The sequence below is a fragment of the Lynx canadensis genome, chromosome B4 (assembly GCF_007474595.2).
Source record: "Lynx canadensis isolate LIC74 chromosome B4, mLynCan4.pri.v2, whole genome shotgun sequence".
In the NCBI taxonomy this organism is placed as follows: domain Eukaryota; kingdom Metazoa; phylum Chordata; class Mammalia; order Carnivora; family Felidae; genus Lynx; species Lynx canadensis.
The window spans coordinates 118,736,036-118,756,994 of NC_044309.1; the positions used below are offsets into that span (position 1 = coordinate 118,736,036).

The following is a 20,959-nucleotide window of genomic DNA, read 5'->3' on the forward strand; positions in this document are numbered from 1 at the left end:
TCAAAAACTCAAGAAACAACAAGTGCTGGCAAGGATATGGAAAAAAGGAACCGTCATGCACTGCTGGTGGGAATATAAATTGGTGCAGCCACTGTGGAAAACAGCATGGATGTTCCTCAAAAAATTAAAAATAGAACTACCCTATGATCCAGTAATCACACAACTGAGTATTTACCCAAAGAATATGAAAACACTAGTTTGAAAAGACACATGCACCCCTATGTTTATTGCAGCATTATTTACAATAGCCAAGATATGGAAGCAGGGGTGCCTGGGTGGCTCAGTCAGTTAAGTGTCCGACTTTGCTCAGGTCATGATCTCACAGTTTGTGAGTTTGAGCCCCACGTTGGGCTCTGTGCTGACAGCTCAGAACCTGGATCCTGCTTCAGATGCTGTGTCTCCCTCTCTCTCTCTGCCCCTCCCCCGTGCTCACTCTTGCTCTCTCTCTCTCTCAAAAGTAAATAAAAACATAAAAAAAAAAAATTTAAATAGCCAAGATATGGAAGCAAATATTACTCATGAATAGGAAAGACTAAAATCTTTCCATCTATAACAATATGGGTGGATCTAGAGAGTATCATGTTAAGCAAAATAAAGCAGTCAGAAAAAGACAAATACTATATGATTTCTCTCCTATGTGGAATTTAAGAACCAAAACAAACGAACAAAGGAAAAAAAGAAACAACCCAAAAAACAGACTCTTAACTATAGAGAACAAACTGATGGTTACCAGAGGGGAGGTGAGTGGGGGATGGGTGAAATAGGTGATGGGGATTAAAGGATACACTTGTCATGATGGGCACTGAGTAATGTGTAGAATTGTTGAATCACTTATACACTGTATGTTAGGCAACTTGACAATAAATTATATTAAATAAATAAACAAACATTGAAAAAAATTTTTAAATAATTAAATCATTTCACATAAAAATCCATATCACTAGCCTCTGTTGAATAAATCATATTTCATCATTGGCAAAAAAAAAAAAAGAATTGTTGATTCACTACATTAAAACACTGCATGTTAACTATAATTTTAATTAAAATTAAAAATATACATAATAAAATGTTTGACTAAAAAATTATATTATAGGGGCGCCTGGGTGGCGCAGTCGGTTAAGCGTCCGACTTCAGCCAGGTCACGATCTCGCGGTCCGTGAGTTCGAGCCCCGCGTCGGGCTCTGGGCTGATGGCTCAGAGCCTGGAGCCTGTTTCTGATTCTGTGTCTCCCTCTCTCTCTGCCCCTCCCCCGTTCATGCTCTGTCTCTCTCTGTCCCAAAAATAAATAAACGTTGAAAAAAAAAAAATTTAAAAAAAAAATTATATTATAATAACTTTATATGGTAATAGATGGTAACCATAATTATTATAGTGAGCATTTTGTAATGTACATAATTGTTGAATTGCTATGTTATACATTTGAAACCAATGTAGTATTGTATGTCAACTATACTTCAATTAAAACAAATTAAAAAAATGGGTGCCTGACTGGCTCAGTCAGTGCAGCATGCAACTCTTGATCTCGGGGGTTGTAAGTTCGAGCTCCACATTGGGTGTAGAGATTACTTAAAAATAAAATTTTTTTTAAGTAAAAAAATAAAAATAATGCTGCTATGGAAAAATACATACATACATACATACATACATACATACATACATACACAATAAAGTAACAGATTCACAGGTTCCAGGGATTAAGGCGTGCACATCTACGGAGACAAGGGGGGGGCATTTTCTGACTACCACAGAGAGTTTGACCTGTGTTCTCTGGAGTTTGGGAAGCACAGAGAATGGTGCCTGATTCTCACCTAGAAAAGTCCAAAGAGAAGAGGCTGGCTGGAGCAGTGTGTTATAGACAGCAAAGTGGGAATACTGCATTTCCAAAGTTTAGAGAGTCACCATGTCTCTGTGGGCCAAATGGATGCTATAAAGGATAACCAGGTCAGAGATCTCTTGAAAGGACCCCACCCAAGAACACTGCCTGCCAAGGTCCAGGCCATCCCAGCAGAAAGAGGCTACAAGGTATGAACTGCTGGAGTAGGATTGAGGGGCGTATCAAAAAATGGCAGCAAGGGAGTGACTCAGCAAATGGTGCAATGCCAGAGGTCTCCAACAGAGAGTCCCCAAAGAACCCACAAAAGCTCCCTATTTGAAAATGGTTCGTTTTGGGGTGTTTGCTATGCAGAGGGTTTTCACAAACTAGCACCACTAGGTTTCAAAAAAATACCCCTCTTTCCCCTGCCTAACCCTGGAGCATCCAGCAAATAAAGGCAAGAGGTGGAAAGAGTAAGAAGAAAAAACAGACATTGCCTCCCCACCCCACCCCCCTTGGGAAAACATTTCAAGTATCTTGGAGAACATGCAAGGAGAAGCTTTCAATTAGATATGTGACTGCTGTTTCTTCTGGGCTATGCACATGCCATCCAGACTGAGGAAGAGCTGGAAACTTTGGGGCCATGTGAGCTGGAGCCTGGTGAGCCAGGGCCACGGTACCTCGGCAAACACCAGAAGCACCCAGAAGGCCAGGGGAATGCTGGTGACATGCATCACCACAGGATCAACTTTGACAAATATCACCCAGTTTACTCTGGAAAAGTTGGTATGAAACATTATAACTTAAAGAGGAACCACAGTTTCTGCCCAACTGTCAACACTGATAAAGTGTGGACCTTGGCAATGAGCAGACACAGGTAAATGCTACCCCCCCCAAAAAAAAACTGGAATTGTTCCTATCATTGATGTGATGCAATGGGGCTACTACAAAGTTTGGGGGAAGGGAAAGCTCCCAAAACAGACTGCTATCATGAAGGCCAAATTCTTCAGTAGAAGAGCTAAAGAGAAGATTAAGGGTATTGGGGGAGCCTGCGTCCTGGTAGCTTGAAGTCATGTGGAAGGAGGTTCATTAAATGCTAACAAGTGCTCTGGGGTACCTGGGTGGCTCAGCTGGTTAAGCATCCAACTTCAGCTCAGGTCATGATCTCATGGTTTGTGGGTTCGAGCCCCATGTCAGGCTCTGTGCTGTCAGTTCAGAGCCTGGATATTGAAGCCTGCTTGGGATTCTGTGTCTCCTTCTCTTGTGGCCCCTCCCCTGCTCACGCTCTGTCTCTCTCTCAAAAATAAATAAACATTAAAAAAATATTTTTAAAAAACAAAATAAATGTTTAAAATGCTAACAAGTGCTCTTCTAAAAACAATTTAAAAATTAAAAAATCAGATATGTGACAAGTCTTGATTTAAACCGGGCTGGAATTGTTAATGGCTCAAATTGTTCTAATCTCCAGTGTCTAGAAAAACAAAAGCCTTAGACACCATCCCAGAGCTTGGCATGGAGGTTAGTTAAGGTTTTATTTAAAGGCAGTGGTGAGAAAGAATAAAGTGATTTCCTCTTTGCACAGCACAGCCACTACATTCAATATACAGATCACATTTGTGGGGCACCATCTAGAGTTCCTTAAGAACCAGAATACTGCCCAACAGATTTACCTGCTCAACGAACACATAAAGAGAACCACCCAGGGAAAACAATCTCTGAGAGGCTGGAGCAGACTTTGAATGATAAGATTCTTCCCAGAGACTTAACCTATGCAGTGGCACCAAGACTCCCTGGGACAGTGAGCTCTATCTGTGCTTTGTTTTGTTCAATGTCAGGCATGAGCTGGGATTTGACAAGTGAGTCCGGTTTTATGTGAGGAAAGGAGGGAAATCATCCCAGGAGGGAAGCATTAGGCTAGAAGGGGCTATACACCGAATGTTCGTGTCACCCCAGAATTTATATGTTGAAACCTAATCCTCAATGTGATGGTATCTAGAGGTGATTAGGTCATGAGGGTGGAGCCCTCCTGAATGATTAGTGCCCTTATAAAGAGACTCTAGAAAGCTCCCTTGCCCCTTCCAACATGTGAGGACACATCTATGAATTGGGAAGCAGGACTTCAGCAGAATCTTAATCTTCAGAACTGAATCTGTAGGTTCTTTAATCTTAGTCTGCCTAACCTCCAGAACTCTGAGAAAAGAATTTGTTGTTGATAAGCCACACAGTCTATCACATTCTGTTTTGGCAGACCAAATGGATAAAGAAGGGAAGCAAAGGCTTAATAGGTGGGAATAGGGCAGTTGCAAAGAAACCAGAAGGACTTGGCTAGAGCAAAAGGTGAACATTGCAGCAGCAGGAGAAAGAGTGTTACCTAAGTAGAGCAGAGTCATTAAAGTTGGAAAAAGAGGGGCACCTGGGTGGCTCAGTCTGTTAAGCATCCCACTTTGGCTCAGGTCATGATCTCGCAGTTCTTGAGTTCCAGCCCCTTATCAAGCTGAGTTTGAGCCCCGCGCTGGGCTATCTGCTGTCAGCACAGAGCCCACTTCAGATCCTCTGTCACTTCCCCTCTTTGCCCTTCCCCCACTTGCATGCTCTCTCTCAAAAATAAATAAACTTTTTTTTTAGTTGGAAAAAGAAGTTTGGGCTTGCTACAATGTATTACAGAGAACCATTAGAGTTTCTGAAACTAAGCATTGGCACATAAATGTGCTCTTTTTATTTTAAATGAAGATAAGCAAAATGGAGAAGAGAAGAATGAGGTTGAGAACCCCAGCTAGAAATCCATTGCGAAATTCCTATGGTGACTTTACTTTTTGAACAGAAGTTACAACCTGTGATCTGACAAGTTAGGAGTGAACATAGATCAACAAAATAGAATACCTGAATTAAGGATGTTCCAGAAAGTCTTTAGTTATTGCCATTGCCAGGCATGTGGCAATGAGGTGGCATGATTTTTTAACCCCTCCTTGTTTGTTGGAACATGTTGTAAGACAAGATCTCCCCGATCCTTCTGAAATTGGTCAATTTGGGGGCAAGCAGGAAATTATTTAGCAACAGTTGCACCATTATGAGATTTCATTCTTTCCCAGAGCTACATTTTAGTTAGACTTCTATTTACAACGAATTCATCTCAAACAACCAACAAAAAAAAAAAAAAAAAAAAAAAAATTACTCTGAACATGAATCAATTTGTTGGCTACCTCCCTGAAGCTAAATTTCCCGAAAAGTACCACACTCCACAGTCAGGTTTCCTGGGTGCCAGCCAAACTGAAGGTATTAATAGTTCTTAGAAAGGACAGTATAATTCTTCTGTGGGAAAATGTTTCACACACACACACACACACACACACACACACACACACCATTTAACAATACAACTATCATAAAACCTTAGCTCTATCTGTCCTGATTTCCTTACTCAACTTCCACTCCCACTAACTTCTCAGCATGCCAGAGCGCTAGGACCTCAGGGGGTTTAACACTGAGCTCAGCTCAAATGTCTGGAGTAATAACTTTCTAAGTTTTGAAGCAACAAAAGAAACTACAAATGAAATGATCAATAATTACATCATTGAAAAATTCAAAAGTTGTGCTAAACAAAAACTATACTGGAAAGACATACAGTGGACTAAATAATATTTATGGTAGTTAAAGAAGGAAAGGGTTAAAATCTACATTAAAATGAACTTGTAAAAACTGTTAAGAATATTATTCAGGCTCTCTGGACATATGAGAATATATAAAATAACCAGACAATCTGCATAAAAAATAGAAATTATAATTAGTAATCACAAATATGAGGAAATGTGCAATCACTCTAATAGTCAAAGAAATACTTATTAAAATGATAACAAGACACCATTTTATACCAATTTGATTTCAAAATCAAATACTCAGGAATGGTGAGGTGGTGTACTTACACCTGCATAGAATAAATGGGCACGATAATGCTTTTTCAAAGAAGAGTTAACATAGTAAAGAGCTATTAAAATGTTATGTACCTTGATTCAGAAATCCTATTTCCATGGATTTATTCTGAGGAAATAATCCAAAAGTATTTTCTAAACTTGCATATAGATTTCCATAGCAATATTACAATATCAAAACAAAACAAAGCAAAACAAACCTGGGTCTGTGTGCCTTACAGTTTAGAAATGGTGAATAAACAGTATTCTGCCTAATTAATGGAACAAAAGAATCCTAAAAAGAGGGGCACCTGGGTGGCTCAGTCGGTTGAGCATCCAACTTAGGCTCAGGTCATGATCTCACGGTGTCTGAGTTCGAGCCCCGCGTCAGGGCTCTGTGCTGACAGCTCAGAGTCTGGAGCCTGCTTCAGATTCTGTGTCTCCCTCTTTCTCTCTCCTCCCCCGCTCATGCTCTGTCTCTCTCTTCTCAAAAATAAATAAACGTTAAAAAAAAATTTTTTAAGAACCCTAAAAAAGAAATGAAAAATGAGAACAGATGGATTTTCAATGAGTAGGAATGTGAGAGTATTGGGTTTTTACTTTCATTTTAAGTTCTGTTGATGTTGTTATAACAATGTTTGTATAAATTCTTTCTTGTTTTTAAGTTTTATTTATTTATTTTGAGAGAGAGTCAGAGAGAAAGACAGAGAGAGACCGAGCATGAGTGGGGGAGGGGCAGAGAGGAGGCGAGAGAGAGAATCCCAAACAGGTTCCACGTTGTCAGTGCAGAGCCCAACGCAGGGCTGGAATGCATGAACTGTGAGATCATGATTTGAGCTGGAAATCAGGAGTTGGACACTTGACCAACTGAGCCACCCAGGCACCCCGGTTAAATTCTTTCTTAATCAGTGAGCTAGTACTCATAATAAAGAACCTTCATTTTTTTCTTTCCTTTTTCCTTTTTCTGTAACACTGGCAATTCATAACAATCATAAGGAATCCTCAGTTTACACTGTAAATGCTCCATGCAATTCTATCAAGTAATTTGTCCTCAGATTTCTACTCTCCAGACCAGCCTATTTGGAGCTTCCTCTGAGGCTTTGTTTTTTTGTTTTGTTTTGTTTGGTTTTATTATTATCTGTCAATTTATTTCATTTTGCTTTGGGAAATTATCACCCTGAAGTAGCCTGTCTGTATTTTACTTCTAAACACAATGAGAAAGACATCTGTGAAAAGTAGAGATATTTTCCTGGAATCATCAACACTTTACTTACACAATTCATTACTTTTTAGACTGAAGGGGACATTCTGAACTAAGTCCAAAGAACATGATACACAGTAAGTTAATAGGTCCCATAACATATAAAGCTGCTTTAAAAGGCATTCCTTGCAAATGAAATCGAAAGTACTAAACCACGGTTTGTTTTGTGAATCACAGTCTAAAAGTAGCTCAGAATTTCTCAAGAAAGTTGTGCCATCTAAAACCAAATCATCTTAATCCTAACAGAATTTATTCAACCAATAAAGAGAGGTAGCATCCTTGGGAGATTCAACAGACTTAACCAAAAATATCTTTGCAAGCACCTCTATATACTTAATATTGAAAAGAAATAGTAGAGCTGAGGTTTTTATAGGAGAACACTAAATGTCTTGAATTAGAGTTTCTAAAAGCCTAAGACAGAATTACAGTCCTCTTACTTGCATACGTTTTGAGAAATTCATGCAAGACATTACATTTTAAAAATCTATTTACATCTCAAAGTCTTATTAGTTTCATACTAGTTCATACAATATCATGAGAGTTACCACTAATTTTATTATATTACTGATTCTTTCTCATCAACAAAATGGCCTCTTGGTCAGTAAGAGCCCAGGTCCATTTCACAAGCACCATGTTTCCATAAGGGAATTTGGACTAGAACAGTGGTTCTCAATCTTTGCTATATATTAGAATCAGCTGGGGCCCTTTAAAAAATATATAAGGTTTCACCAAAAACCTATTAATTCTGAGGGAGGGGCTGGGAACTAGCATCAAACTTTATAAAAGCTTCCTATGAAATTCTAATGATCATCCAGAGGTGTGAGTCACTGTAATAAAGTGATATTTCTATCCTTTCTCCTCTTACCTTGCTGACTCATCCCCAAGTGGGAAATTTACCTGCCTTGGGAGTGTTTAGAGTATAACATACATTGCTTCATGTCCCTCTGTTGGTTGGAATTACTGTTTTAAAAAGCGGCATACCATTTCTTACAAAGTCAAACATATACTTACTATGTGATCCAACAATCACACTCCTGGAAATGTACTCAAGAAAACAAAAATGTAAGTCCACACAAATACCTATAGAAAAATGTTTACAGCAGCATTATTCGTAATAGCCAAAGACTGGAAACCCAAATGTCCAGCAACCGGTGAATGGATAAACAAAATGTGATCCGTGCAATATAATATGACTCAACAATAAGAAGAAACAAACTAATACGTGCAACAACATGGATGCTATATACTGTACAATTCCATTTATATAACATTCTCAAAGCAAAACAACAGGGACAGAAATCTGATGAGGATTGCTAGGGTCCGCAGATAAGGCTGAAAATGAAAGGAGATTAACTACAAAGGCATAGGAGGGAACCTCTTGCAGTAAAGGAAATAGTCTATATCTTGATTTTGACGGTGGTTATATGATTCTATATATTTACCCAAATTCATCCAACTATACATTGAAAATCATTAATTTTGCTGTATTTATATTTACTTTCAATTTTTAAAAAAAAGTACACAACTTAAAGGGTTTTTCCTTTTTCTTCTCACACTATTGGTGTTCACAGAGTATGAAGCAGCAATTCTGGGTATGTGAGTTGCTCTAAACACTCAAACTCTCTCTCAGGTGAATTAACCCAAGTTCTAGAACTTGGGGAAAGGAAGCCCAACAGTGGATCCAACTGCATTTTCCAATCCACTTTACAATAACAATGCTGGTATGTCCATCTCCTGAATGACCCCTGAATCACTTCTTAAATAGTTCTAAAAGGAATGAGTGAGGAGGTTAAATTAATCATCATGCCAGCTGCACCCTGATGGCCATATGCATTAGGAAATCTTGTAAGATCAATACTACACTAGATTAGGACAATTGAAATAAAACATGGAAGATGGAGGAAGATAGGAGGCCTTTAACTTCAGTACTTTTATGAGTGTTGACCATTGTAGGCTACAACACATTATATTTTGGCTGGCATTTACAGACACAAGGCAATTTTCACTGGCCTTAGTAAGAAGTTTTTTCTGGCAGACTTAGATCCAAGCAGGTTGACTGAATCAAACATCAGCGTTGCAGAAAAAAGTATTTTCATACCATGTAAGACATACAAAACTTTGTTGTACAAGATTATTATGTATTGGTGGAATAATTTTTGCTCCCTATAACCTGTTTCTTAGAAAGGATAGCAGACTAGGGCTCAAAATTACAAAAGACAGTTAAGTGTACATAGGCCATAGACAGCTGGCCTTTTAATTGTAGCATCTGGGCATTAATAGGTGACAACAGATCAGTAGACCCAGGTTCTATTCCTATCCATCTTGTTTTGATCTTTTACAGATGTAGGACCAAGGAAGGAACTGAGTATAAATCTCTTGAAGTCATTTGGCTTGTCCACTATAATTTGTTAATGTACATAAGTCCATTATGGCTTTTTTATTTTAAAGACTCAAATTTTGGCTTCAAATACAAACAAGTGAGAAGTATTTTAGTAGATAAATAAAAAGAACTAGAATGCAGTGCATGAACTTTTATACAGTGCATGAACTTTTTCAAAATCTGTTTTAATAACCTATAAGAGACATTTTGGGTAAAATTTGAATATGGACTGAATATTAGGTGATATTAGGAAATTCACTCCTTTTCTTTGGTGTGATAATGCTACTGTGGTTCTGTTAAGAGACTATCCTTATTTTTATGTGATATATGATGAAAAATTAGGGACAAAGTGTCCTGATTTCCATAATTTGTTTTTAGGCAGTACGGAAAATTACATATTTTTCATGTTTATATATTTATATATATATATATATATTCATATATTTATACATTTGTAAACACAAAAATATGTAAATATATTTACGCACATACATACATACAGATAAAATAAATACAATTAAATAATATTGTTGAATGTAGGTATATGAGTGAACATTATACCTCTCTTTCAACTTTTCTTTAGATCTAAAAATTTTCATATTAAAAATATAGAGAATGTATGCGGCGCCTGGGTGGCTCAGTCGGTTAAGCGTCCGACTTCGGCTCAGGTTGTGATCTCACGGTCCGTGAGTTCGAGCCCCGCATCGGGCTCTGTGCTGACAGCTCAGAACCTGGAGCCTGCTTCTGATTCTGTGTCTCCCTCTCTCTCTGACCCTCCCCCATTCATGGTCTGTCTCTCTCTGTCTCAAAAATAAATAAATGTTAAAAAAAATTTTTTTAATAGAATAAAATTAAATAAATAAATAAATAAATAAATAAATAAAAATATAGAGAATGTAAGTATTCATACTATAGGGGATATGTCATCTTCTTGGCTTAAGGAAGAGAAACAATTCAATGAAATTGTAAATCAAAGGTTAAAAATAATTTAAACACAACAATGTTAAGATACTTTATATATGGAACTATACACTTAAAAATGGTTAAGATAGTTAATTTTATGTGTACTTTACCACACTTGTTTTTCATTTTTCTGATTAAATTTTAAAATGAAGAAAATAATAATTTAAAAGGCCTCTTCCTGGCACACTGTCTCTGGGAATCAGTTTTGCCCAGGAAATAAGAGAAGAAATGCATTGATTTGAAAGGACAGGCATCAGTTTTCCTAGCAGAGTGTGAACAGAGGGGAAAACACAAAAAATAAAAGACCAGCTGTTGGTCAGGTTACACTCTAGAGGAAGAAAGAGAATTCCTTAAGAGAAAGGGAAAGGCCCTAGAGAAAAACCTTAATGGATATAAAAGGAAAATAAGAAATCTTCAAAGCCAAGCTAGAACACCTAAAAAAAAAAAAAAAAAAAAAAAAAGATAATGTATTCTAATCTAACTGCCCATTAAAATTATACTATAAAATGAGAAGATGAGTTGACACTAGAAGAGAGAGGATGCCTGGGGTACAAAGAAACCTTATAGAGGAAGGGCCAAGGTATGGGAGAGAAGCTTGAAATGAATTGTGTCCAAAATTACATATGTTGAGGTCCTAACCCCCAATATCTCAGGATGTGACTTTATTTGGAAATAGGGTCCTTGCAGATGCAATTTGTGAAAGTAACATTAGGTCACATTAGATTAGGGTGGAACTCTAATCCAATATGGCCAGTGTCATATTTGGACACAAAACACAAAGACACAGAGAGAAGACAATGTGAAGAGACACAGGGAGAAGACCTCCATCTACAAGCCAGAGACAGAGAGCTGGAACGGCTCCTTCCCTCACAGCCTCAGAAGGAACCAGCCCTGACAACACTCTGACTTCAGTGAACTCCTAGCCTCCAGAAGTGTGAGAGAATACATTTCTGTTGTTTAAGCCACAGCAGTTCATTATAGAATATGTAGGCAGATTGGAGAGGGAAGACTGAGACTGGCAGGGCAGAATTCTTGAAACCCATTAAGTTTCAAGATGACATAGCTATTTTAGGCATGCCTGGGTGGTTCAGTAGGTTAAGCATCCAACTTTGGCTCAGGTCATGATCTTACAGTTTGTGAGTTCGAGCCCTGCATCAGGCTCTGTGCTGACAGCTTTAATTAAAAAAAAAAAAAAATTGTTTTTTAATTCAAAAAAAAAGAAAAAGAATGACATGTCTATTTTAAGAAGAGACACAAGTATTGCTTATATCCCAAGGAAACAAGCCGAGGAGTTTTATAGTTAGGACTTTAAGAGTCAGAAAAAAATGAGACATACTAAGGGTGAGCCAGGCAAGACAATCATATATTAAGTCCAGGCCTGGACAGATGCTAGTCTCATGGAAGAATATTTCATAGACAGAATTCTATACTTTAACAAGTTGAAGGCAGATGCATGTCACCAATGAATGTTTCAGGCAAAGCAGAACTCCTGGATTTCATCTCTCTCATTATGAAGAAAAGCCACAGTGAAAAATCTAGGGGAATGTGCTAGGAAGAGATTACTGGGTCGGCAGGAGGGGTTAAAAGGTAAAAAGACAGTCAAAGAAGGAAGTGGTTTTTTCCTCTGGAATATCAGAAGTTAGTCAAACCCAGAAAAAAAGTCAAAAACAGACAAAGCAAGGTCCAAGATAGAACCTACTCTAGAACTATTCTTTTTCAGTGGGCCCCTAGGAACACATCAGAGACATTAGCAAGAGTTTCAAGTCAAGGATTGGCTGAAGGAGGCAAAACATATGCCTAGGCTAGTAGTCAGCAAACTTTTCCTGTAAAGGGCCAGCTAGCAAATATTTTAGTCTTTGTAGGTCATGCAGTCTTAGTTGCCACTACTCAACTCTGCCTTAGCATGTCCAAGAAGCCATAAGCAATACAGAAATGAATGAACATGGCTGTACCGCAATAAAATTTTATATGTGGACATCAAAATTGGATTTCATGTAATTTTCATGTGTCACAAAATGTTATCCTTTTGCTTTTTTCAACCACCTAAAATGTAAAAAAAAAAAAAAAAATTATACTCATTAATGAATGGAATAAATTAATTATGTTTAAATATAAATGTAAATTTATATTTTACCATATAAAAAACAGGCAGCCAGTTTGGATTCTGCCCAGGTGCCATAGTTTGCAGACCCCTAGCCAAGGCAATTCCAAAGCAAGAGCCCAAGGCAACAGCCATTGTAGTAAAGGACTAGAAGTGCCTCTCGTTGAAAAAAGTGGAGGTAATGTCCTACAGAACCCACATTCAGTTCTACCCTAGTGAAACAGAGATGGAGGCCTCAAAAGGCAAATGGGACTAAGCAGGTTTTGAATATGCTGAAGGATACATCAAATAATTGTCTGGGCATGTCACCTTTGCAAATTTCTAAACTTTACAAAAGCTATTCTCTGAGACAGGATGCATTATGCATAGATAAATTTTCCCCAAGATGCAGTAAACACAGGGCATGGTGCCATAGTTAATCCATAATTAATCTCTTGAGGAACATTTTCCTGAGTTTCTATTTATCGGTCATGGTCTCCAAGCAACTGGCACAGACTGACTATATCCTGGTGAGGCTAAGACTAGGATGGTCTCTTTACACATGTGTGTTTCCACTATCTCCATCCTTCCTTCAAATACTACTGAACGGCTGGTCAGGAACCCATCAAGCTTGGGGTTCAGGGAAGATCATTTTGCTTGTAATAACTACTTAAGAGATAAGAGATTGGACTATGTTTTAAATTTTTGACAATTACATTTATGAGACCCACTCATATTTTAGACTTCTTAAAAAGTGGGACTTTTGAAAGACTTTAGTTTGAATTAATTCAGTTTCAGTATCCTGAGAGAGTACATCAGTCATTATGAACTAGGTTATTACACAGAAACAAACAATTCCAAAACACAACTTTGATAACAATGACAATTCATTTTTCAGTCCACACTACATGTCTATTATAAGTCAGCAAGGGTATTCTGCTTATAATAAACCAGAGACCTCATCTGTTGCATGTTCCTTCTCAACCCAATACTTTCACACGTGCCAGGGAAGAAGTATAGAGCTAAGCAAAGTGCACACTGGCTCATAAATTTTCCACCAGGAGGTAACACATCATTTCAACTCACGTTTCACTGGTCAGTGTGAGTCATATGACAAGGCCTAATTTCAAAGGCAGTAGTGAAGTAAAATCCAATCACAGGCCATTAAAGAGCAAATACTTAGTTTGCCGTGCTGATAACTCTCACAGTGAACAATATCCATTCCAGTGGGAAATGCCAAAGCTGCCAATAGTAAAGAACTTGATTCTACCCAGAGTCTGAGTGAGACCTCTCTGAAACTGAACAGAATGACAAGTTAGTAAGAGCTCTAATTTCTTTGTGCTTAAATTTATATAAAGGAAAGAAAATTTAGTTATTAGACTTTTGATCTGGGGGCTGTTTTTATATTGCTGATATTATATTATTTGGAAATTTTATGTTGTCATCTGTGCTCATTTCTGATATTCTCTAACATAGCTGGGCATAAATTGAAATAAGAAATAGAATGGGGACTCATTTTCAGGCAAGAATGCAGAGCAGCTGTGCTGATAATTTAATTCGTGCTCCTCTTCTGTCCCATTTCAGAGCCTTCTCACAGCAAAAGAAAATCCACATGATTCTCAGGGAAGTTGTGGCTGGAATTAGAAGTCTGCTCTTAAGAAGGAAGAAGCAAGACCATCTGGAGAAACTGACCATCTCCTCTACCAAGGAAATTTGCCACACTGCCCATGGAAAACCCTAAGAATTAATAAAAGGTCAAAAAGCTGAGGACTATCAAGGAAAGGTATTACTCCCTGGGGTGAGTTGTCCTAAAGTTGAGTCTTGGAGGGATGATATTGGAAAACCTGATTGTTGCCATGGATCCAGGCTGCAGTTCCCAGTTGAGCTTTACCAATGATAAAACTGATTTTTTTTTTATCTCCATCAAACTATTGCACTTAGTTCTCAAATGGCTTGAAAGTTGGAAGAGTAAAAGATGTGATTAAAACCAGAACAGATACTTAGAAAACCTTAAACCAGAACACTTCTTTCTTTTTTTTTTTTTTAATTTTTTTTTCAACGTTTATTTATTTTTGGGACAGAGAAAGACAGAGCATGAACGGGGGAGGGGCAGAGAGAGAGGGAGACACAGAATCGCAAACAGGCTCCAGGCTCTGAGCCATCAGCCCAGAGCCTGACGTGGGGCTCGAACTCACGGACCGCGAGATCGTGGCCTGGCTGAAGTCGGACGCTTAACCGACTGCGCCACCCAGGCGCCCCCAGAACACTTCTTTCAAATATGTCTTACTTTTCTTTCTGCACCCGCTCTCGTGGCAGTGGCAGCAGGTGCGCCCTTGACATGCAGACCTATGCACACATGCTCATGGACCTGTACCGGCCACGGAAATGCTCCACCAGCAACCACCATCATCACTGCCAAGGACCACATGTCCATCCAGATGAATGTAGTCACAGGGTTACAGGCAGGTTCAACCATCAGTTTAAAACCTACACTACATGTGGGGCCATTAGTAGGATGGGTGAGTCCGATGACTCTATCCTCTGACTGTCCAAGGTTGATGGCATTGTTTCCTGGAGAAGATCACGGACGTGGAATATTTGTCATAAATAAATGGCAACACCCCCATAATATATGTATATATAACCTTAGAATCTGAAAATGTAAAACAGATAAAAGTGGAATTATTTTAGTGAAAGAGGAGAAAATGAAGCTATGAAGCCCATCTACTCAGGTGCCCCTCACTTTCTGTGGGGCCTCTGAGTGCTCCTCAGAGCACAGCTTGAAAACCTCTGCCTTAAAAAAAGAAAGAAAAGACAAGATGAAAAGAAAAGAAAAAAGAGAAGAGAAGAGAAGAAAAGAAAAGAAAAGAAAAGAAAAGAAAAGAAAAGAAAAGAAGAGAAAAGAAGAGAAAAGAAAATCACTGCCTTAAAAAATTAGAATCACCAGCCACTTGATACAGAGGATGAACTGGCCATTTTTAATTATGCTGTGACCACCAGAGGAGCGTAATCTCTACATTACTCCATAAAAAACATTCTGATCTCTCCTTTCAAAGCAGCCACAAAAATGAGGACTCTCCTTATCCTCACTGACCATACTGGGTACACTCTCCTGAAGTTTAATATATAAAAAAATCGACTAGGATTCCTGTCTTCAATACAGATTCCTGGGCCCCACTCACAGAGATATCATTCCCTGTTTCTAGGGAGGCTCTTAAGAAACTACTTTCAACAACATCCAAGTACATCTGGGTCAGGTGTCCTGAGGACTACACTTTAAGAAACACAGACTCAAGATGGAAAATGTGAAAAGGAAAATGATTGGAAAACATATTAAAAGCATCCATCGCCCTTCAATGAAGGGCCTTCAATGACAAATGAAGACATTTGAACTTTATTCAATTAATTTCAGGCAGCTATTGAAGTTATTTGAGCAGCAGAGAGACATGATAAAAGATGAACTTTAAGAAAGTTAGTATGGAAGGGGCACCTGGGTGGCTCAGTCAGTTAAGCATTCGACTTCAGCTCAGGTCATGATCTCACAGTTTGTGAGTTCAAGCCCTGTGTTGGGCTCTGTGCAGACAGCTCAGAGCCTGGATCCTGCTTCAGATTCTGTGTCTATCTCTCTCTCTGCCCCTCCCCCATTTGTGCTCTCTCAAAAATAAATAAATGTAAAAAAAAGAAAAAAAAAGAGAACGTATGAAAGCAGGATGTGAAATCAGCAGAAATGGGAAAAATATGTTAAAAGGTTATTTATTGTAAGGGTCTAAGAAAGGCATAAGGAGTTTCTGGATGTGAACAATTACAGTGAGAATTAAGACAAGGGAACAGATAATAGTCCAAGTTATGGACTGAATGTGCAAATTCAGACATTGAAGCCTACCCCCTGATGGTATTGGGAGAGGAAGTAATAAGGGTTAGATGAGATTATGAGGGTAAGGGCCCTCATGATGGGATTAGTGCCTCTATAAGAAGAGACACCAGGGGGTGCCTGGGTGGCTCAGTCAATTAAGAGGTTAAGCATTGGACTTTGGCTCAGATCATGATCTCGTGGTGGTTCGTGAGTTCAAGCCGGGCTCTGTGCTGACCACTTGGAGCCTGGAGACTGCTTCAGATTCTGTGTCTACCTCTCTCTCTACCTCTCCCCCACTTGCGCTGTCTCTCTCTTTCTCTCAAAAATAAACAAACATAAAAAAAAAGAGAGAGAGAGACACCAGAAAGCTTGCTCTCTCTTTCTTTCTGCCATGTAAGGATATAGGGAGAAGGTGGCCATCTGCAAGCCAGGAAGAGAGCCTTCATCAGGACCTGACCATCCATGCTGGCATCTTGATCTTTGACTTTCCAGCCTCCAGAACCATTAGAAATGAATTTCTGTTTTTTAAGCCATCCAATCTATGGTATTTTGGTATGGAAGCCTGAGTTGACTGACAGTCTACAAAGAATCAATGTGACTTGGCAGGTACAAATTGGAAATCAAGAGAAAAATGGATTCAAATATGAGACTAGGTTTCCCAACTAACTGGAAAGCAAGACGGTTGTTCCTTTAACCAAAGGGAAAGATTGAGCTTCCCTTTGGGGAAGCGATGGGCCTGTGCTGGTCATTGTGCTTGCCCTGATGAGGGGCTTGCAAAAGGGGTAAAAGGCAGCCCTTGGGGACCACATAACCCCTCCAATCATAACTGGTTAAACGTGTTAACATCTGATCCAGACGCAGCCAACCTATAGTGTCATCAGGGACCTATGAGCAGCCCTGCCTCTAAAACCTGAGCACAGCCAATCAAATACTCATCTTGGGAATCTGGAGAGAAATACACACGCAAGGAAATAAGGCTGTTAAATGTAGGTGACCCTGAAAGGATGCCAAGAACGGTCATCAACTTGAGAAGAACCACAAAGCATAAGTAAAATGAAGAAGCGAAAGCCGTGAGACGGAGAGAAAACTTATGCCAGCAGTTAAAACAGAAGGAAGCAAAACACACAGAAAGTGAGTCCTGTGAAGACTGAATCACTAGAGTAGAAATCTCCCAACAGCTACAGCTGAGGCCCTTCACAGGGTGTTTGGGATTCCTTTCTTGTTCAGCACATAGTAAGCACTCAAGAAACAGGTGCTTTGAAAATTTAAAACAAAAGCCATCCAAGTCTTGTTCCATCCTCCTGTCCCTGCTCTTCTTGAAGCCTTGATATTTGTTTTCACCAGGTTCTCACGTGCATTCTCCTCACAACATACCCCTCATTGCTTGGCAACTGGAATGGAAATTTGTTCACACCATGACAAGAGTGTGGCTGAAGCAGAAATATACTGGATTTAGGGTCTTTCAAGAAAATTGAGGGGTAGGGGATAAAACTGAAATACAGAACTGAATGAAGCTCAGGACAGAGGGCAAAGCAAATGTGGATTTGAAGGTGATGCCTCTGAAAGCATTACATTAAGACTAGATAGCTTGACAAAGCAGATCACATAAAGAAGAGAGACAAGAAAAGTCCTGAGGAAATCCCTCACTTAGACAAGAAAAGTCAGAGGAGGCAAAAGAGACAGAATCCATACTTTCAGAGGTCTCCGCCTGTTTTGCATCAGGCAAAATATGATCATCTGCATTGACCATTTGAATAGGGCTGCTTTTATCCTGCTTTTAAAGCCATGTTTAGTGAGAGACCTCTTTCCCTCGGCTTCATGTTTTCATGTAGAGGCACTATAGCAAGAGTTAGCAGTCCTGGCTTCTTGCTCACCCCCTTACACCTTCCCAAGAGAGGAGGAATGACTTACCTAAATTGATGAACAGGTAACAGGCACAGCTATAAAGTAGACTTAGTGAGGCACTCTGAGTAAATTCGATTGGGAATGACATATTAGCAAACCCGTTGGGCTCTCAGAAGTAGCCACATTCTCTAGTCTCCATTCTTCAGTAATCACCCTAATGAGATCTCTGTCTTTTGGACCCAGGTGCCAATCTCTCTATTGGTTCTGAAATTTGGACAGGGCAAGGAAATATTTTACTTTAATTTTCACCCTGTTGCAGACTCATTACCCAGGAAGCAGACTCTGAGACAAAAGTTAGCATGCAGGAAGTTGGTTGGGGAGTGCTCTCAGAATCAACACCTGTAGAGTAAGGGAAAGAAACAGGCTTCCAGGACAAGTTAGATTGCAATGCTTCATAGGGCTGCCAAATTTAGTAAATAAACACACAGGATGCCTAGTTAGAATTTCAGATAAACAGCAAAAAGAATTTTAGTAGCAATATGTCCCATGCAGTATTTAGGACATACTGATTCTAAAAAAGTGTTGTTTATCTAAAATTCAAAGTTAACTGGGCATCTGTATTTATTTTATCTGGCAACCCTAAAGCCTCAGCCACCCAGCAGGGAGCTCAGAAGCTGAGAAAGCCCTTTCACCGTGATCTGAGTCAGACGAGGAAGCTGGGATTTTACAGCCCCACACAGGCCAGTCATTGGATGCAGCTGCTCCTGGGAAGGAGGCAGAAGCTTGAGCAAGGTGGTTCTTTTCAGCCACGAGCAATTCCTGAAAGGGTCGGAAGCTGAAGAGTGTCAGCCCACCATCATCCCAGCATCTGGGGGGATAAATCCTTCAGTCCTGAGAGCGGACCTGGATGGTACAATACAGCTAACATGACTCTCTCCTCCCCAAAACCCTCTAACAATGATACATTATTTATTTAGTCCCTTCTCTGTTGGCAGTAGTGTGCTAGGGCCCTGGAGGCACTTCTCCTTTTATTGAAAACTGTCAGTTGATGAAAAGAAAGAGAAGCCAATCTAAATATTTGGTGAATGAGTTCTCAATTCTTTATGTTGAGATTCTCATACTTTTCCTTGGTCTTTGGAGATGGATAGGCCCTGTCACAGTTTTTCTTTCAAAGATAGTTTTTTGAAGACACATATTCTATACCCACCCCAAACAGAAAATTTATAATAAGCTAGGAAAAAAACATACTTCCTTAATTTGAAAAGGGGTTTCCACCAAAAACCTAAAACAATTCTTATTCTTTTTTTTCACCTCTATTTTTTTCATTTAACCCTTTATTATGGAAATTCAAACATATACAGACAGAAAGAATAGATTAATGAGCTCAGTGTGTCTATCACTCATCTTCAACAATTACCAACATTTTGCCAATTTCCAAGTATCATTCTGAAAAGTAAAATAACTGTAAACTATTCTGTAGAGTAAAATACCACGTCCCCATAAAAGTCAGGAACAAGATATAATGAAACCTCCTTTTACAGTCAATACTTTTGCCCTCAAGTTACTGGTCAATACAAAAAGATCAGGAAAAAAAAATAAATATGAATTATTTATACATAATTAATAAATAGATATATACCCAGAAAATCCAAGGCAATCACATATTTCTAGACTAATTAAATTTTCAGAAAGGTAGAAATAAGATTAACCTATAAAAATCTATAGCCTTTCTATAATTAGCAACAACTAATTTAAAAATGTAATAGAGAAGAGAGTTATAATTCATTTCCAATGAAACCTTGAATTACCTAAAAAAAAACCTTAAAAGTATGAAATTTATTGAAGACAACCATATAATTTTAATGAAAGCCATAAAAGATATTCCTAGATAAAAAGATTCAATATTATACAGATATTAAAGCTCCCTAAGTTAAATAATACATGTGATACAATGTTAATCAAAATTCCAACAGGGTATTTTATAGAATTGGCAAGCTAATTCTGAAGTTCATCTATGAGATGTGCCAAAAAAAAATCAAGATTCTTAAGAAAAAGAACAAGAAAAAGGACTTATGTTACCAGATATCAAAATGTACCATAAAGTCACAATATTCGAAATAATGTGGTACTGTGCAAAATAGGCAAATAGATCAATAGAACAGAATTAAAAGCCCAGAAGAAGTCATACATATATATGATCTTAGTATATGATAAATGAGGCATTTAAAACCAGTCAGGAAATGACTGAGTGTTTAATAAATAGTGTTAGGAGGAGTTATCTATTTGGAAAAAATTAAAATTAAATGCTTTCCTCATAGTATGCTTTAAAATAAATTCCAGTTGTTTTTAAAATGTAAATTTTTTGAAAGGATAAAAAAATGGGTAAATATATTATAATCTTGGGGGAAGAAAGCTATCTTGATAAAACATAAAACCCAGATACATTATGGTATGACAGAGGACATATAAAGAAGGTCATTTAACTATTGAGAAGAAACTGATGGTTACCAGAGGGGAGGTGGTAGAGGGATGGGTGAATGGGTGATGGAGATTAAGAGCATACTTATCACGATGAGCACTGGGTGATGTATGGAATTATTGAGTCACTATATTCTACACCTAAAACTAATGTAACACTATATGTTAACCATACTGGAATTTAAATAAAATGTCAGAAAGGAAGTAAATTATGTCAGACAATATTTGCAACTGATATGACAAAATTTTATACCTCATTTTTTATGATGCATACATATACATCTCATTTTATCTTAATTATCTAAACATAGATTAATATTTTATATAAACATATATTTATATAAAGAACCTATCAGTCAATAAGAAACAACCCAGTAGATA

General features: G+C 38.3%; 1 pseudogene; it reads left to right on the plus strand.

Moving 5' to 3' along the window:
• The first annotated feature begins 2,416 nt into the window (after window positions 1-2,416).
• LOC115518892 lies at window positions 2,417-2,881 on the plus strand (annotated as a pseudogene).
• Window positions 2,882-20,959: the final 18,078 nt, after the last annotated feature.